Raw genomic sequence first — 18,696 nt, forward strand, 5'->3', positions numbered from 1 at the left:
CCTTGGCCTCCCAAAGCACTGGGAACACAGGTGTGAGCCATCATGCCAGGCTGAAAATAGTTACTTTTAATAGTAAGGTTATTCATGTTAGCATATAATGGGTTCGTTTTTATTTTTATAATAAATGAATTAATGCATTTCTTTAAATTCTCAATTTTAATTTATAATATGGTAAATACAGGTAGATTTAACCCATGTAAATAAAATTTATTTGGGGTCTTCTGATTTATTAGAGTATAAATGGATCCTGAGACCAAAAGTTATGTACTGTTCTAATACATAAGGCGTGTGCCTCAACTTATTTAGATCTTCAGTAGTTTCAACAAATGTTTATAATTGTCACCCTACAAATCTTGCACATCTTTGATTATATTTATTGCTAGATATTTACATATTTTGATGCTATTGTAAATGCTATATTTAAAGTTACATTTTTAAAATTGTTGTAGGTATGTAGAAATACCATTTTTTCCTGTTTTGTGTACAGTGACCTTGCTAAATACTCTTGTTCATTTTAATAAATATAGTGCTTTGGGTATTTTTAATAGGTAAACTAGGAATAAAAGGGAATCTTCTTTACTTGATAAAGGATATCTGCAAATATAAAATTAAGCAAAAATTATACATAATGATGAAATGATAAAAATAATTCCCTTTAATATCAGAAAGAAGACAAGAGTGCTTTCTATTCCCTACTTCTATTCAACGTTGCAACTGGAAGTTCTAGCCAGTGCAGTGAGGCAAAGAGGGAAAGAAAGGTACAATGATTGGAAAATGAAATAGGGGGCATATGGCTGTCAGATAAGTGGCAGATGTCCCTACTGTACTTTGCTGTAGTTTTTTTGTTTTTTCAGATACCTTATCAAGTTGAAGAGGTTTTCTTCTAATTCTAGTTACTAAAAGTTTTTTGATCTATTTTAGAATTAATCCATGTGTCCTTGGCATCTACCACTGATGTGGTTTGGGCTGTGTCCCCACCTACATCTCATCTTGTAGTTCCCATAATTCCCATGTTTTGGGAGGGACCCAGTGGGAGGTAACTGAATTATGGGGGCGGCTACCCCCATGCTGTTCTTGTGATAGTGAGTGAGTTCTCACGAGATGTGATGGTTTTAAAAGGGGCTTCCCCCTTTGCTCGTCTTTCATTCTCTCTCTTGCCACCCTTTGAAGAGGTGCCTTCTGCCATGATTGTAAGTTTCCTGGCTGGGCCAGTGGCTCACGCCTGTAATCCCAGCACTTTGGGAGGCCGAGGCAGGCGGATCACTTGAGGTCAGGAGTTTGAGACCAGCCTGGCCAGCATGGTGAAACTCCATCTCTACTAAAAATACAAAAAAAGATTAGCCACGTGTGGTAGTACATGCCTGCAGTCCCAGCTACTGAGGAGGCTGAGGCAGGAGAATCGTTTGAACCCAGGAGGTGGAGGCTGCAGTGAGTCGAATTGCGCCACTGCACTCCAGCCTAGGCAACAGAGCGAAACTGCCATCTCAAAAAAAAAAAAAAAAAAAAAAAAAAGGAACTTTCCTAAGGCCTCCCCAGCCATGCAGAATTTTGAGTCAATTAAACCTCTTTTCTTTATAAATTACCCAGTCTTGGTATTTCTTCATAGCAGCGTGAGAATGGACTAATACAACCACAGATGCAGACTCTTTTAAAACTTTTTATTCCTAAACAATTTCAAATATACAGGAGAATTATTGAATAAATAACACAAAGAACTTTGGTATATCCTTCCCTGAGATTCACCAATTGGTAACATTTTACTACATTTGCATCTCTCTGTCTAGATATCTACACAGACATCATTATTGTTCTAAAATAATTTGACAGTAAATTGTAGACATTATGCTCCTTTGCCCCTAAATACTTCAGTCTGTATTTCCCAAGAGCAAGGATATTCTCTTTACTAACCACAATGTAGTCATTAAAATCAAGAAACTTAACACTGATATAATACTGTTATCTATAGTCCATTTTCCACTTTTGTCAATTTCCCCAATAATGTCCTTGATAGTAATTTTCTCCTGATCCTAAGATCTAATCTAACATCATATATTGCATTTGGTTGTCATATCACTAGTTTTCTTCAGTCTGGAATACTATGAGTTTTAATCATGAATAAATGTTGAAACTTAATAAATGTGTTTTTCTGCATCTATTAAAATGATAACATAATTTTTCCTCTAATTTGTTAATGTGAATTACCTTAATTGATTTTTCTAAAGTTAAATGAACTTTGCATTTCTTGGATGGATCCCAACTTAATCATTATGTGTTAATGTTTTAAAATATTACTGGACTTACCTTTCTAAACTTGGTTCAGAATTTTTGCATCTACTGATAATTTCATAGGGGGATTGGCCTGTAATTTACTTTCTCGTTATTTCTCGGGTTTTGGTGTCTGATTTATATTCATTTCATAAAAATGAATAGAGTGTGTACTATCTTTTGTACTCTTAAATCATTTCTGTAAGATTATATGTTTCTTTACCTGGCTAGTAAACCAGGTAGATTGTTTGTGGAACTATTTTAAGCTGATGATTCAATTTATTTATTTTATATAATAATAATATCTTCTTGTTTTTATTTAATTTTTATAGGGGAAAAGCTCAAACATGTTCAAAATAGAGAGAATAATATAATGAACCCATGTGCTCATTAGCCATCTTCATCAATGATCAACACATGGCCCATTAAGTTTTGTCTTTAACCTCATATACTTCCTCCTCTTTTTACTGGATTATTTTAAAGCAAATCTAAGTTAGTGTATCATTTCATTTAAAAAATATTTTGGTAGGTTTATCATTTTTAATTAACAAATTTAAATTTTCATTTTGAAGTAAACTTAGCCTTTGAAAAAGTTGCAAAAGTAGTGTGACAATTTTCTGTGTAACTTTTACCCAGCTACGCAAGATGTCAACATCTTACGCAACCATAGTACATTAACGAAAAACAGAAAATTAACATTCTTATAATACTATTAACTACTCTATAGACCTTATTCAGATGTCACCAACTGTCCAGCGGATGTTCTTTTCAATTCCGGGATCCATTTTAGGATTCTACATTTAGTTGCATTTAGTTGTCATTTGTCTTTAGTCTCCTGAAAGCTGGTACAGTTCCTCAGTCTTTTCTTGTCTTCCATGACTAGGCCCATTTGAAGAGTATGGCCAGTTATTTTGTAGAATCTCCCTCAATCTGGATTTGTCTGATGTTCCCTCATTATTAGATTGAGGTTATGCATTTTTGGCAAGAATACTACAGAAACGATGTTGTGCCCTTCTCAGGGCAGCATATCAGCAGGCACAAGGTATCACTATGTCTCATTACTACCAATGTGAATGCTGATCAGTTGGTTAGAGTGGTATGGTAGGCAGAATAATATCCCCAAAGATGTCCATATCCTTATCCCCAGAACCTGTGAATATGCTACTTTACATGGCCAAAGGGATCCTGCAGACGTGATTAAGTTAAAGATCTTGAAATGGGGAGTGGTATAGGCAATGTTCGTGTCCCTCCCCCCTCCTCCCCCTGGCAAATTCATCTGTTGAAATCTTAACCCTCAGTGTGATGGTATTAGGAGGTGGAGGCTTTGGAATGTTATTAGGTCATGAGGACAGAACTCTTATAAATGGGATTGGTGCTCTTATAAAAGAGACCCCAGAGAGCTCTCTTGCCACTCCACCATGTAAGAACACAGCCAGAGGAGAGCTGCCTGTGAACCAAGAAGCAGGCCCTCACCAGACACTGAGTCTGCCAGCACCTGGATCTTGGACTTCCAGCCTCCAGAAATGTGAGAAAGAAATTTCGGTGGTTGATAAGCCACCCAGCCTATAGGACTTTGCTATAGTAGCCCAAACAGACTAAAATTGGGAGATTATCCTGGATTATCCAGGCAGCCCCAACATATTCAGGAGAGTTCTTATAAGTGAAAAGGGAGGCAGGTGAGTCTGAGTCAGAGAAGGAGGTGTGATGATGGAAGCAGAGGTCAAAGTGATGCGGGGCCATAAGCCAAGGAATGCAGTCAGCCTCTAAAAGCCGCAAAAGATAGGAACCAGGTTCTCCCTGGGTATTCCACAAGGAATGCAGCCTGGCTGACACCTTGCTTTTAGTCCAGAGAGACTCATTTTTGGCTTTTGACCTCCAGAACTGCAAGACACTACATTTGTGTTGTTTTAAGCCACTAAGATTCTTCTGGTAATTTGATACCACAGCAATAGGATACTAATACAAGTAGTGACTGTAGATTTATCTGTAAAATTATTTTTCTTTGCAATTGTGGGAAGATATTGTGAGACCATGTACATATCCCATTTCTTTTTATTTTTATTCACTGAATTTAGAATCTACTAATGATTGTTGCCTGCAGCAACTATTATTATTGTGTTTGCCACATGGTAATTTTCTATTTCCGTCAATCCTTCTGTCTTTATTAATTGGGATTCTACTGCAGTATCTCAAGGACTCAGTTCTTTTTTTTAAAAAAAACACAATACTCTTGTTATAGCTAAAAATTAACAGTAACTCCTCAATAACCTCAAATATCCAGTTGGTGTTCAAATTCCCCCAGATTGTTCTGATAAGATTTTTTAATTGTAGATTTGTCTTAAACAGGTACTACACAGACAGGGTTGGCACACTGCATTTGATTGATATGTCTCCTAATTCTTCCAATCAAAAGGTTCCCTCTTTTTATTTCCCTTGTCAACATCATCTATTGAAGAATCATGATATGCTCTAGAGAACTTCTCACATTCTGGATTTTTCTGATGGTATCCTGTAACTTGTTCCTGGTTCTCCCGTATTTTCTGTAATTTAATAATTCAGTTTAGGGTCTTGATCAGATTCCAGTTCAATTTTTTGGCAAAAACTCTGTGTAATTAGTATTGTATACTCACAATTGTACATGCCAGGTGTGTATAATTGTCTAATTGTTGCTCTTTTGTGATATGCAGTTTGACTGGGGGTTCAGGTGTTGCCAGCCTGATCCTCTATTATAAAATTCTGCCATCAACTTTTGCCAAATGGTTTCAGGAGCCAGTGATACTCCTTGACTCAATCATTTTCCAAAATAGTAATTCTATTTGTTTATTTGTATTTTTAGAGAAAGAATATATGTATTGGTTAGTGAAATCAGTCAGAAAACTAATAAAGGCTTACGCAAATAAAGGATGATTTTTCTCACTTAAGAGGTTGGAGGTAGGCAGTGCAGGGTTGGGGCAGGGATTTGATGTGAAAGGAGTGAAGGACATGCCATCCCCAAATACGCTCAACTGGCATATTGATTATTTTGAGTTGAAAACATTGAGAAATTGTAGTTTCAGAAAGGACGAGCTGACCTATCTCTTCCTGCATGTAGCAAGCTATAAAAATTCCTCTGGGAGGAGTACCCTCTCCACACCAGGGTGAGGAAATAGCCCTTATCACCAGAGACTTGGAATTGAATGCTACAATGAACCTGAATAAACATACCTAACAAAGCAATGTTTATCTTCCACCTATTGTATACTCCCTCACATATATCTACTAGTGACTTCCCTAGACAATTTTGCTGCCCTGGCCACATTTTCTTTGTTCTGTCACTTCTTCTAAAATTTATTGCTCTTTTTCTAAAAAGTATAAAAGCATCTGGCTTTGGCCAGTTCTTCAGGCTTCACTCTCTTGTGAAGTCCCCATAGACATGTAGTAAAACTAATAAACTTTGTATACTTTTCTCTTGTTAATATGCCTGATGTCAATATAGTTTCTAGATCCAGGTAAAGAACTCATTAATAGCTAAAAGGAGGATTGGAGGTGCTCTCTAGCTCTCCTACAATGTCATCAAAACCCTGTGTATCCTTCATGCTTTCTGCTTCACAGTCACAAAACGGCTGCATAGTTCCCGGCATCACATACTCACTCAAGACAAGAAGAAAGATGTAGAGGTGGCCTGGGTTGCTTTCATTCTTGTTATTAGGAACATAAAAGTTTTTCTTGAAGTTATTAATAGCTGCAAGAAAGACTGTGAAAGTGAGTTCTTAGATTTGTCTTTATAAAGGAAAGTAACAAATGTGAAGAGGCTTGGGAATGGATGGGAGCGAGTGAAACAATGTCACAACACTGGAGTCAGTGTAGGAAGATTCACAAGAACTAACCTCAGGAGTACAGACTTTCTTCTGTAGAATATGAAGAACCATTAAAGATTTTGGTCCAGGGACCAACATATCCAACACGAGGTTGTAGAGACTGAACCCAGCAGGGCTGAGTTCAGCCAGGTGGACTGTGGCAGTGGGGCCTCAAGGAAAGGGCTCAGTCAAGAGGTGACTGGAGCTGTCCACCAGGGCAATTTACACAAGGAATTTGTGCCTTGTGACTATTAAAAATTATTATTTCCATTTGTTTTGTAAACAGGAGAGATGACAAGTTCTAAAGCCCAGAATTTCTTTCTTGTTTTATTTAAAATCTATTAAGGAATTAAGAATAGCAATATAGTTTGGATATTATTCCCCTGCAAATCTCATGTTGAAATTTGATCCCTTAGAAGGGGGGATTAAAGCGAGGTGTTTGGGTCATGGGGGCCATGATCCGCCCATCTTGGCCTCCCAAAGTGGTGCCATTCTTGAGGGACTGAGTGAACTCTCACTCTCAGTTCCCTCAAGATCTGGTTGTTAAAGAGTCTGGCACCTCCGTCCTCCCTGTCTTTCCTCCTCTCTTGTCACTTGATGCCATCTCTTCTTCCCTTTCCGCCATGAGTGGAAGCTTCCAGAGGCCCTCACCAGAAGCAGATGCTGGTGCTATGCTTCCTATAAAGCCTGGCAGAACCGTATTGCCCAGCCTCGGGTATTCCTTTACAACAATGCAAAATGGACTAAGACAAATAGTGTATACTGCTGCACAACAATGTAAATGCACCTAATATCACTGAGCTCTATACTTAAAAGTGGTTAAGATGGTAAATTTTGGCCAGGCACGGTGGCTCATGCCCGTAATCCCACACTTTGGAAGGCTGAGGCGGGAGGATCACTTGAGGCTAGGAGTTCAAGACTAGCCTGGCCAACATACTGAAACCCCCATCTGTACTAAAAATACAAAAATTAGCCAGGCATGGGGACACATGCCTGTAATCTCAGCTACTCGGAAGCCTGAGGCATGAGAATTGCTTGAACCTGGGAGGTGGAAGTTGTAGTGAGCTGAGCTCACACCATTGCACTTCAGTCCGGGCAACAGAGTAAGACTTCGTCTCAAAAAAAAAAAAAAAAAAAAAAAGACGGTAAATTTTATGTTATGTATATTTTACCACAATTAAAAATTTTGTTTTTAAATATATTGGGGAGAAAATGCTCAGAGAATAAATAATTCATCAGTAAATAAGGGATCAGGGTAGCAGGAAAGAAAAGAGGTACAGTATCTGACAGGGGCCACATTTAGCCCCCTTTTGGGACAAGAGGAAATGAGGAAGAGAGGGCATAGAAAGAGCACTGGCCTTGCAGTTACTTGGATTTAAAGCATGGTTCTGAATTTGAACTATTCTGTAACCTTCATAAGCTTCAGTAACACTTTCTGTACAATTGGGATAATAGTACCACTTTCTGCCTATCATAGGGAGGATGTAAGGAATCAAACCAGACAGTGAAATCAAATAAGTAATACACTCTGAGTATACCCATTTTGTAAACTTTATCTCTCCACATTCCAAACAGGTTCAATTTGCTGCCAAGTCAAGCTGCTGCTATGAACCAGCCAGCTCTGACCTACCCATTGAATTTCATCTCAAGACACAGAACATTTGATATCAAACCATAGAGTGAGGAGGTAGACCAGGGAGGAAGCAGCATCTGTATAGCACGTTTCCTTTCTCCTCCCACTTGCGGGCACTTGGGAAAGCAATCTGAGTGTTCCAAAAGGTCACACACTGTCTAGGCCATGTCAGTGGTGGCTATTCCTCGCTACAGTTGGCAAATTGATATTTAATAGATTTAATAGTTTTTCATTACTTTTAAGAGTCTGATAATGGAAACATTAAATAAATGTAACATGTATAAATATAAATACAAAAGAATTGTGTGCCTCTTTTGCATGTGGAATTTAAGAACAAGAGCTTCATCACTGCTGGGTCTGATATCAACATTGCCTGCTTAAAACATAGCAGTGGCTTACAAGGATCTTGACACTACACAGGATGGATGGCTTTTGGTGACACGGAAACTGGTCATCCTGTTTATGGATGGCTATTTGTCTGCCCTCCTTTCATCCCCTTTTCTCAGACAGTTCTATTGGTGAACACATTCACCAAAGTAGAGGAAGGGAGAGAAGATGAAAAATCATGTAGATGTTACAAGTGCTGTCTCCAGCAAGGCTTAGATAAGAGGATTGAGATCATTGCACACCATCTACAAATGTCAAATATTTGTATTATTCAGATCCCCATTATGGCAGAAAACTGCTGAGTTATCTCCTTCCCTAGTCTTTATCTAGAAGGATGGTGTTTCTCACTGTATGTACTTGGGACTGCTAATGGCCCATGAGGATGAGCCAGGAGTTAGTCTGTTACAGTATTAATGATTATGACTTAGTTTCTTGGCTTGAATAGATAATTCATTCATCATTGCTTGACTGTACAAGACCAGTCCTTCATCACTGGGTGCACACACAAGTGGCTGTTCCACAGTGTTCCCAGGAGGCTTAAAGACCCCTGATTCCATATTTTGCCTTCAGATATCTGGGTTGGGGCCTAGTTTTCATGACTGATTTAGACTTTCTGCAACTAAAGAGCTTAATCTTTGGTTCTTGGACCTCTGTGGATTTTGGTGGCCTCCAAAAGAGGAGTTGTGAAGGTTTCTCTAACCCTGACTCCACGGGTTCCTTACAGACTCAGCCAAGTTTCCATCTGCCCCATCTCCCCCAGCAGCCAGTGGGAGAGGGTCTGACACCTGTGTGTTTATGAGAAAGTGGCATCATCCCAGTGCCTCACGGAGAGCTATGCCAGGCAGCTCCTCATTGCAAAGATGTGGTGTTTTTAACTCATACGGTGTAACCTAGATATCAACTGGGGTCTCAGGACCTTTTCAGAGTTAGATAAGATTGATTCAAATATTTTCCCATTGATTGTAGAAGTACAGAGCTGTGGCAAGATTTATCCGAATTCCTGGAGGTTTTTTAGTATCAACTCTTCTCTAAATTCGTTTCTTTGCCAAGTTTTGTTCTCCTCTCTGCATCTGGCGGCTGTTCTTCATTTCTGCTGTTCCTTTGATCCAACCCAGGGTCACAGAGCTTTCTTCTGCTTTCTCAGTCCCTCCAACATAATGAAGAAAACAAATAGGTGCATGTAGCAGAAATTTGCTGCAACTATTTAAAATTTGTGTCTGTGCTATGGAATTCTCACCATTGCAGCCCCTCACATGGCACCCCTAGCCCTTTCTCTCCTACTGACTCCTCGCTCTTCCCTTCCCTTCCCTTTTTAAAAAATTTTCTCCCCCCCCCTCAGAAACAAATAACCACAATTTACAACAGTTCCACTCACTTTATCATTATTGCTGTTTTTAGCTTTCCATATGTGTCTGTAGAGTCTCACTTTCTGACTTCAAACAAAGACAGCTATTTCATGGAGAAGCATCGTGGTTAAGGGAGCAAACTGCTTGGGTTCCAATCCCTGTGCTACTTCATCCTACTTGTGTGACCCTGGACAAGTCACGTCACCTCTCTGTGCCTCAGTTTTCCATTCTGTAAAAAACAAACAAAAAATCATCATAGGATTGTAACGTGGATTAAATGAGTTAATAATATATACACCATGAGTGGGTGAATGGGTAAACAAATTGTGCTATGTCCGTACAGTGGAATATTATTCAGCCACAAAAAGTAAACACAATACAGGTATCAGCTATAACATCTATGAACTTGAAGACATGATGTTAAGTGAAAAAGGCCAGACACAAAAGGTACATATTGTATGATTCTTTGTATAAGAAATATCCAGAATAGGCAATTCCGTAAAGGTAGAAAACAGGTTAGTGGTTGTCAGGGAATGGGGAGGGCTGAATGGGAAGTGACCATCTAATGGGTGTGGAATGTTCTGGGGTGATGAAAAAGTTTTGAAACTCAAGAGAGGTGATGATTGCATAACACTGTGAATGCCTTAAATGTCATTGAATTGCACACTTTAAAATGGTTAACTGTAAGTCATGTGAATTTCATCTTAAATAAATAAATAAATAAATGTAAAGCATTTCGTGTACTTCACGGCATATAATAAACAATCAAAGTATTATTACAACCCATCACCCCCTGCAGCCAGCACAGAAGACTGTTAATCTCAGCTGTTTTCAAGACAAGGAAAAAAAAATTACTAAACAGCAGGCAGTTCGAAGGAGTCTCACACCCCATGGAGGGGATTTCCTTGAGGCCTGGATGTTATATATAACTGCTAAGAAAATAACATTTTCATCGTGTTGCAAAGACAACAAATAAGAATCTGGGTTACAGAATAAAATCAGCAGTTCTTGGTAAGTCTCTAGTTCATTAATATGGTTCTGATATTGTAAGTTGGAAAACTATTCCATTGTTTAGATGTTTCTGGCATCTATAGCCTTCTTTTCTTTTTAATTTTTATTCTTATTTTTAGAGACAGGGTCTCGCTCTCTTGCCCAGGCTAGAGTGCAGTGGCATGATCACGACTCACCACAGCCTCAACCTCCCAAGGTTAAAGCTATCCTCCTGACTCAGCCTCCTGAGTAGCTGGGACCCCAGGTGTGTGGCAACATGCCCAGATAATTTTTGTATTTTTTGTAGAGACATGGTCTTGCTATGTTGCCCAGGCTGGTCTCAAACTCCTGGGCTCAAGCATTCCTTCTGCCTTGACCTCCCCAAATGCTGTAATTACAGGCATGAGCCACTGTACTTGACCTATAGCCTTCTTTTCATCCTCATTATTTCAATCTTAGTGTAGGCCCTCATTGTCTGTTTTTACTGAGACACAATTCATATGCCACATATTCACCCCTTTAAAGTACACAATTCAGTGCTTTTTAGTATAGTCACAAAGTTTTGTGTATTCACACCATCATCATCTTTTGCCTAGATGGGTGCAGTAGCTCCTAACTGGGTTTCCATGTTGAGCTTCTGACTTTAGCTGGTTTGATCTTTCTGAAACACAGATCTGATCGTGTGCCTGCCCTCCTTTCCTGCCGTCTTTAATGATCTCATTAGTTCTCCGCAGGCCCTGTGTGATGTCTGCACTCCTAGCAGGTCCCCTCTCTGCTTTGCTCCCAGCCTGCCCGCTCCCACTTTTCCACAGTGAGCACCTTGCAGTTACCTGGACACCCTCTGGGCTTTTGCACATGCAGAGCCTTTCTCTGAAAGGTGGTTTTTCTTTCTCCACCTGGCAAACTTCCATTCTACCTTTAGGATTCCACCGAAACCTCCTTCCCTTCTGAAGACTTCATCCATCTCCTCAGACAGAGTGAACCACCTGCCCCTTCTTTCTGTTCCCTGTGTTAATAGGCATCTCACACAATTGAGTTCATTTCTATGTATGTCATCCTGCTCTCTGTCTCCTGGAAACTCTGTGAGTATGGTAGCTACCGGCTTTCATATGGCTTAGTCAGTGTCCTGAGCAGCAAGACTCACGGGGTGCCCTCCCAAAGCCACTTCAGTTTGTTCTTTGCCTGTGCCTTTAACTTTCCTCAGTGCCTAGATGAACATTCAGGCAGACCCATGGCTTCTGGGCACTGATAATCCCCAGTTCTACCATCAGATCTGGTTGCTAAATGCTGGTTCAGTTCAGGAATTAGAAAGGGCCACTTGCACGTAATGGTCCAAGCTCTCATTTCTTGCAAAGAGAAGGCTTTGCCTGATTCCCCGCTGCCCAAAGCTCACAGAAAACCTGAGCTGGAGAAAGAGCTGTGCTCAGTTTTCTCCACCAGCTAACTGCATTTCAGAACCCCCTCTGCAGTGGAGCTCCCGGTGGGATGGAGGGGCAGAGAGGGGTGGGAGGGTCCTTACTTGGCTGGGATGCTCTTCTTGGTTTCCTGCTTTCTGGGCCTCCCTGATGTTTACAGCTGACTTGTTTCCTGTATGGTGTATGGTGTGTGCTGGTGGATGGCACAGGGCTGTTTCCTTGATTCTTTGAAAATTTCGGCATCTAGAGGCTTCTTAATTGCAGCTCTTTTGACAGAGGGCATGGGTTTGTCTCTGGCTGACTGGTTGCTGCTGCTCTGCAGCCCCTCAGGATCCTTCAGCTTCTCTTCCACCTGTTCTCTTCTCTAGGCTGCTCCTCAGACGATCTGATGAAACTCCACAGCGGTCTTTGCCATATGGCCCCCATTTGGCAGTATCCTTTGCCTTCGGAGAGTCACTATGCCTTTGCTACTGTGGTGGGTGGCAGCGGAGACAGAGGGAGACTCTGAGCCCTCCCATTAAAGCCCCTCTTCCAAAGCCTTGAGACGCAGAGTAGGCTTCCAAGCACCCAGTGGGAGGGACTCAGCACACAGAGAGCGCTGCTGAAAGTCCTTTTCAAAAGCCCTACCTGTCCTTGCCATCAGCCTTTTCACTCCTGATTCTGATGAGGAGTTAAGGGTTATGAAACCAATGTTTGGGTATCTTATTTGCATAGTTGCCTCTCAGACTGCCCCCCACCACCACCACATTGGAATATCATAATTAGTGTGTCTTATTCAGGTATGGGGTGGTTTTAGGGCCCGCACCTCACAGTGGTTACCACCTCCAAGTCCTGGCTTGAACCTCAAGTTGATCTTCTTCTCTTTGCAAACCAGCTGAATGACTGCAGTTTGGAAGACAGAACTTGGCGGCGGGGAAAGAAAAGCTTGACTATGTGCTGTTAAACACCCTGCTTAGAGAACATTTGTTTGTTGAGTTCCAAATAATTCAGCAAAGAAAAACAATCTCACTGTTTCAAAAATGTAGTTTCATTGTTGTAAAATGAATTATTTGATTAATGGCAGTATTTTAGATTTTTTAAAATGTCTTAATTACTTACTATTTTGAACTGAAATATTATTATCAAAAGATTTTGTCCCACTTAAGAGGCAATGGCTTGTCTCCCAAGGGTTGTGCAGAGGCACCAGTGGGATGTTAATAACCCATGGTCATTTATATCTTTATTATTATTTATGATTACAACTGTAATTCCGGGTTCAAAATATTTTGAACATGCAGAGTTGAATTACGTAGAATGTGAAAGTCCCAGACCGGGCGGGATGGCTCACATCTGTAATTCCAGCACTTTGGGAGGCTGAGGCGGGTGGATCACCTGAGGTCAGGAGTTCGAAACCAGCCTGGCCAACATGGTGAAACCCCGTCTCTATTAAAAATACAAAAATTAGCTAGGCATGGTGGCAGGCGCTTGTAATCCCAGCTACTCGGGAGGTTGAGGCAGGAGAATCGCTTGAACCCGGGAGGCAGAGGTTGCAGTGAGCTGAGATCAAGCCATTGCACTCCAGCCTGAGCAACAAGAGCAAAACTCCATCTCAAACAAACGAACAAACAAACAAACAAACAAAACAAAGGACGTGAAAGTCCCTCAAATACCCCAACCTAATCACCAGAAATGGTTGCTTTGATTACTTCCTATGTATATATTATCTTAAAATGTTATTAATTTAGTATGACCAACAAATTTGGGTGCTCACTGGACATACTCTTCTGCAATTTGCTTCCTTTTTAACTTAACAATACCTCTTGGCCATTCTCAATGTCAGTTCACAAATTACTCATCATTCTGTTTTTTGGGTGTATAACTTGTTGATTGACTTATTATTATTTCTGGGTTTTCCCTTTTATAAGCAAGTTGAGTAGAAAAAAATCCTTGCACATATATCTTAATGAACTCGTCTGAGAATTTTGCAGTATACATTCCCAGAAGTGGGACTTCCACATGGAAGGATAGGCATATTTTAGGATAGTGCTAAGTTGTGCATTAGTTTTACATGGGCAGACATGATGCCCACACCCTCATTGACATCAAGTATCAGTCATTGAAAAACATCTTTGTAATTTTTTTTTTTTTTTTTTTTTTGAGATGGAGTCTTGCTCTGTCACCCAGGCTGGAGTGCAGTGGCGTGATCTTGGCTCACTGCAAGCTCCGCCTCCTGGGTTCACGTCATTCTCCTGCCTCAGCCTCCCGAGTAGCTGGGACTACAGGCACCCGCCACCATGCCTGGCTAATTTTTTTGTATTTTTTAGTGGAAACGGGGTTTCACCATGTTAGCCAGGATGGTCTTGATCTCCTGACCTTGTGATCCGCCCGCCTCGGCCTCCCAAAGTGCTGGGATTACAGGCGTGAGCCACCGCGCCCAGCCTGTAATTCTTATAGATGAAACTGATGTCCTTGTTTAAGTTTGAATTTTTGTTTGTTTGTTTGTTTGTTTGAGACAGAGTTTCACGTTTCACTCTTGTTGCCCAGGCTGGAGTGCAATGGCACAGTCTCAGCTCACCACAACCTCCACCTCCTGGGTTCAAGTGATTCTCCTGCCTCAGCCTCCCGAGTAGCTGGAATTACAGGCGCCCTCCACCACATCCGGCTAATTTTGTATTTTTAGTGGAGACGAGGTTTCTCCAAATTGGTCAGGCTGGTCTCGAACTCTCGACCTCAGGTGATCCGCTTGCCTTGGCCTCCCAAAGTGTTGGGGTTACAGGTGTGAGCCACCACACCTGGCCTTAGTTTGAATTTCTTAATTCTCATATTGTGTTTCCTGTTCTACAAAATGCCTGTTTATGTCCTTTTCACTCTTGGCTTGTTCATTATTTTCTCATTGATTTGTAGAAACTTTTTACTTATTTAGGATATTAGGATTTTGTAATATATAATGTATGTTTTCTCAGGTTGTGGTTACATGTCTTGCCTTTGTTTATGATGTTCTAATGATAACAGAGAAGTTTTAAAATTTTTTGTAGCCAAATTTATCAATCTTTTCCTTTATGGTTTCTAGCTTTCCTGTCACGCTGGAAAGGCCTCTCCCTCTTGAAGGTTATAAAAATATTCAGCCATGTTTTCTCTGAAACTTCCATGGTTTTATTCCTTATATTAAAATATTATTTCCTTTGGGAATTTACTCTGATCTGATGTTGGAAGGGAGATAGGGCTCTGGCCATATTTCCTAACAGTGGTCTTGGGAATCCAAAGACAACCGGGTGTGAATACAAACTGTGTGACATTAGGTGAGTGTCTAATATCCTCTGTGTCCTCAATTCCTCTTCTGTGAAATGGGAATAACCATGGAATGTATTTCATAATTGCGCAGTAAGAAGTCAATAAGACTGTAAAGCAAAGAACAGTGACTGGGACATAGTAAACCCTCAGTCTGGGCTGCTAGTTCTGTGTCATCCTTCCTAGCTAGCCTGTCTTTCCAATGCCACAGCTGGAAGAATCTTCTTTCCCCAGCTGTGAAATGCCCCCTGTTAATGGAAGACACATGCCAGGCTCCCAGGGGCCCTGTTGGTTTCTGGGCTCACTCTTCTGTCCATCTGCTTCAGGGCCAGTTCCTCCTCCATGTCCCTAGGGTTTGCTCACTCCTGGCCTGGGAAGTCTAGCCACCCTCTCACTGCTCAGAGCCTTCTCACCTCCGGAACCAACTTGCTCTCCTGCTCTCATTCCCTTCAGCTCCTGTAGCTACAGCCAGACCCATCCACCTTCTTTTGGCATCTCTTCCTAATTTTTCTTTAAATGTACCAAGAAGAGTGAGACCTTTGGTTATCCCTAATTTTCAGATTTAAAAACCAGAGAATTAGAGAGGGTAGCTTTAGGGTAGGACGGACTGTGTTCTTTTCTCAGCTCTGCCATAGACTGGTCAATTCACTTACCTTCTCTGAGCCCCAGTTCCCATCTGTAAAACAGGGACAAGAATGCCTGCCTTTGGGGGTTGTTAGGAAGATCCCGTGGAGATGCACACACCCCAGCATAGTGCCTAACACACGGGAACCAGCTTCCAAGTGACAAGGCCTGACAGTCAGAACTTCTGATTCCAGATCCAGGACAGGCTGGCCCTACCATCTGCCTTCCTAAACCTGGCTGGCTAGGAAGATTGGATTATGTCACAGGATGGTCTTCAGATCTCATCAAAATCTCATCTAGGCCCTTCTCTGGGGATTGCACCTTCTTCAGGATGCTCATTCCAGCCAGTAATGTGCTCCAACTGAATGCCAACTGCAGCCCAGCTAATTGCTACTGCTAAATATATAATGAGCCCTGTACCGCGCAAGCAGCATGTCTTCATCACCATGGTGATCAGGCGGCTTCTGTCTCCAAACACATTCCTCTGCAGCATATGTCTAGGGACAGAAGGAGCCAACAGAACTGTGCGTCTGGCAAAGGAGGGTGCCCCCAACCCCAAGCCCCTGGCTGTTAGAATCCAGTGGCCTGGCTCTGCCCTCTGGGAAGTCCGTTCTTCGGAAACCCTCCTGTCAACACCAAATTCACAAATTTCCGTCAGCTAAAATGGATTCAGGAAAGAAGCACCCAAGAGCAGGAGACTACACAGGTAACAGCTGCGAAGCTGGGGTAAATCGCAGAGGCAGGATTCACTGGGATCATTCAGAAAGTGATAGAGCAAATCCTAGAAGCACCCACAGGAATCCTCTCTAGAAGATTCTCTTTAAAGATGAAGCTAAAAAATGTAGATGCCTCAAGAGAGCCTCTTGCTTCTAAACTAATTGTAAGATAAGCAATTCTCAGGGTCCTTTTGGAGCAAGGGACAGACAGAAAGCAGTGTGTGGGGGCTGCAGCTGGCAGGGGCCAGCCCACGTGTGATGACTGCAGCTCTCTCTCCTGGGACTCGTTCCCATGGCCTTCTCTGCCATCATCAGCCAAGGCAACCTTGCCTGGCCCGATTTTCATTTAAGTGCCTTTGGGCTGCCTCCCATGGAGTTCAGTGGCACCATGCTGGTGCCTCGCGGAGCTTAGTTATTGAATACTAACGCGGCTCCTGCCGGCCCTTCCCCTGCACCATGCAGTGAAGCTCTCAGTTCACGGTGAAGATTCCTTACCTCACATGCTGCTGTGTGGAGCTGGCTTTAGTTTCCACGTTGCTGATTAGGAAGCTCAGTTCATGGATCGAAGCCTTTTTCCCCAAGCTGCCGCCTCAGGTCCCACAACCACAGAACCAGAGGATTCAATGGCCCTGCTTCAACTCTTCCGAGGGTGCTGGGGGCTGCCTGGGGTGGAGGAAGCGAATCAACAGGACGTCCCCTACGCAACTTAAGTAGAGGTCTCAATTTTATCTGTTTTACAGAGTTTTAAAAATCCATATAAGATTTCATGGGAAAAAGAGTTCAGAGACTAAAAAGATGGGGAAAATCAGTGCTTTGGGCACGTGATCTTTTTAATTATTTATTTATTTATTAAAAAAATTTTTTTTTGAGACAGAGTCTGGCTCTGTAGCCCAGGCTGGAGTGCAGTGGTGCGATCTTGGCTCACTGCAACTTCTGCCTCCCAGGTTCAATCGATTCTCCTGCTTCAGCCTCCCGAGCAGCTGGGATTACAGGCGCCCACCACCACACCCAGCTAATTTTTTGTATTTTTAGTAGAGACAGGGTTTCACTATGTTAGCCAGGCTGGTCTTGAACTCCTGACCTCAGGTAATCCACCTGCCTCAGCCTCCCAAAGTGCTGGGATTATAGGCATGAACCACTGTCCCTGGCCGTGATCTTTTTTAAAAACAGCTGTATTGAGGTATAATTTACATACAATATAACACATCCTTTTTAGTGAACAGTTGTGAGTTCTGTGAATCGCACACTCATGTAACCGCCACTGCAATCAAGATGTAGAACATTTCTATCACTCCAAAATTTCCACCTGCCCTTTCGTGGCCAACTACAAGTCAGCCCACCCCAGCTCCTGGAAGATGGAGATCTACTTTCTGTTCTTATAGTTTTCCCTTTTCCAGAGTGTCATATAAGTGAAGTGATAACATATGCTGCCTTTTTATTCTGAAATAACTGTAGATTCACACACAATTGTAAGAAATGATTCTGAGAGATCCCCTATATCCTTTATTCAGTTTTATCAGTGGTAACATGTTACCAAAGTACAGGATAATATCACAACCAGGATATTGACATTGATACAGTCAAGACATAGAGGATTTCCATCATCACAGAGATCCCTCTGTTGACCTTTCTTTTTTTTTTTTTCTGAGACCGAGTCTCACTCTGTCACCCAGGCTGGAGTACAGTGGTACAATCTCGGCTCACTGCAGCCTCTACCTCCCAGGTTCAAGCAATTATCCTGCCTCAGCCTCCCAAGTAGCTGGGATTACAGGCACCCACCAACAAGTCTGGCTAATTTTTGTATTTTAGTAGAGATAGGGTTTCACCATGTTGGCCAGGCTGGTCTCAAACTCCTGAACTCAGGTGATCCCCTGGCCTCGGCCTCCCAAAGTGCTGGGATTACACCCGTGAGCCACCGCACCCGGCCACTGTTGACTTTTTATGACTGCATCTGCGTCCTTTTCACTCCTACTCCCTTCGTAGCCTCTGGCAAACACTACTTGTTTCTCCATTTCTATAATTTTATCATTTCAAGAATGTTTTGTAAGTGGAATCATACAGTATGGAACCTTTAAGGACTGGCTTTTTTTCACTCAGCATAATTCTCTGGAGAGTCATCCGGGTTGTTGAGTGCATGAATATTTAGTCCCTTTTTATTGCTGAGTGGTATCCCATGGTAGGAGGTAGCACAATTTGTGTAATCATTCACCCATAGAA

At 41.8% G+C, this 18,696-nt stretch overlaps 1 long non-coding RNA gene across 1 annotated transcript in view; it reads left to right on the forward strand.

The window, feature by feature from the left end:
* The first annotated feature begins 3,693 nt into the window (after positions 1–3,693).
* LOC134758860 (uncharacterized) overlaps positions 3,694–18,696 on the forward strand; it is a 37,900-nt gene continuing 22,897 nt past the window's right edge. Inside the window, exon 1 of the long non-coding RNA XR_010134522.1 lies at positions 3,694–3,790. This is a non-coding gene — a long non-coding RNA (uncharacterized lncRNA). The remainder of the gene's footprint in view (positions 3,791–18,696) is intronic.

The sequence above is a fragment of the Gorilla gorilla genome, chromosome 6, assembly GCF_029281585.2.
Source record: "Gorilla gorilla gorilla isolate KB3781 chromosome 6, NHGRI_mGorGor1-v2.1_pri, whole genome shotgun sequence".
In the NCBI taxonomy this organism is placed as follows: Eukaryota; Metazoa; Chordata; class Mammalia; order Primates; family Hominidae; genus Gorilla; species Gorilla gorilla.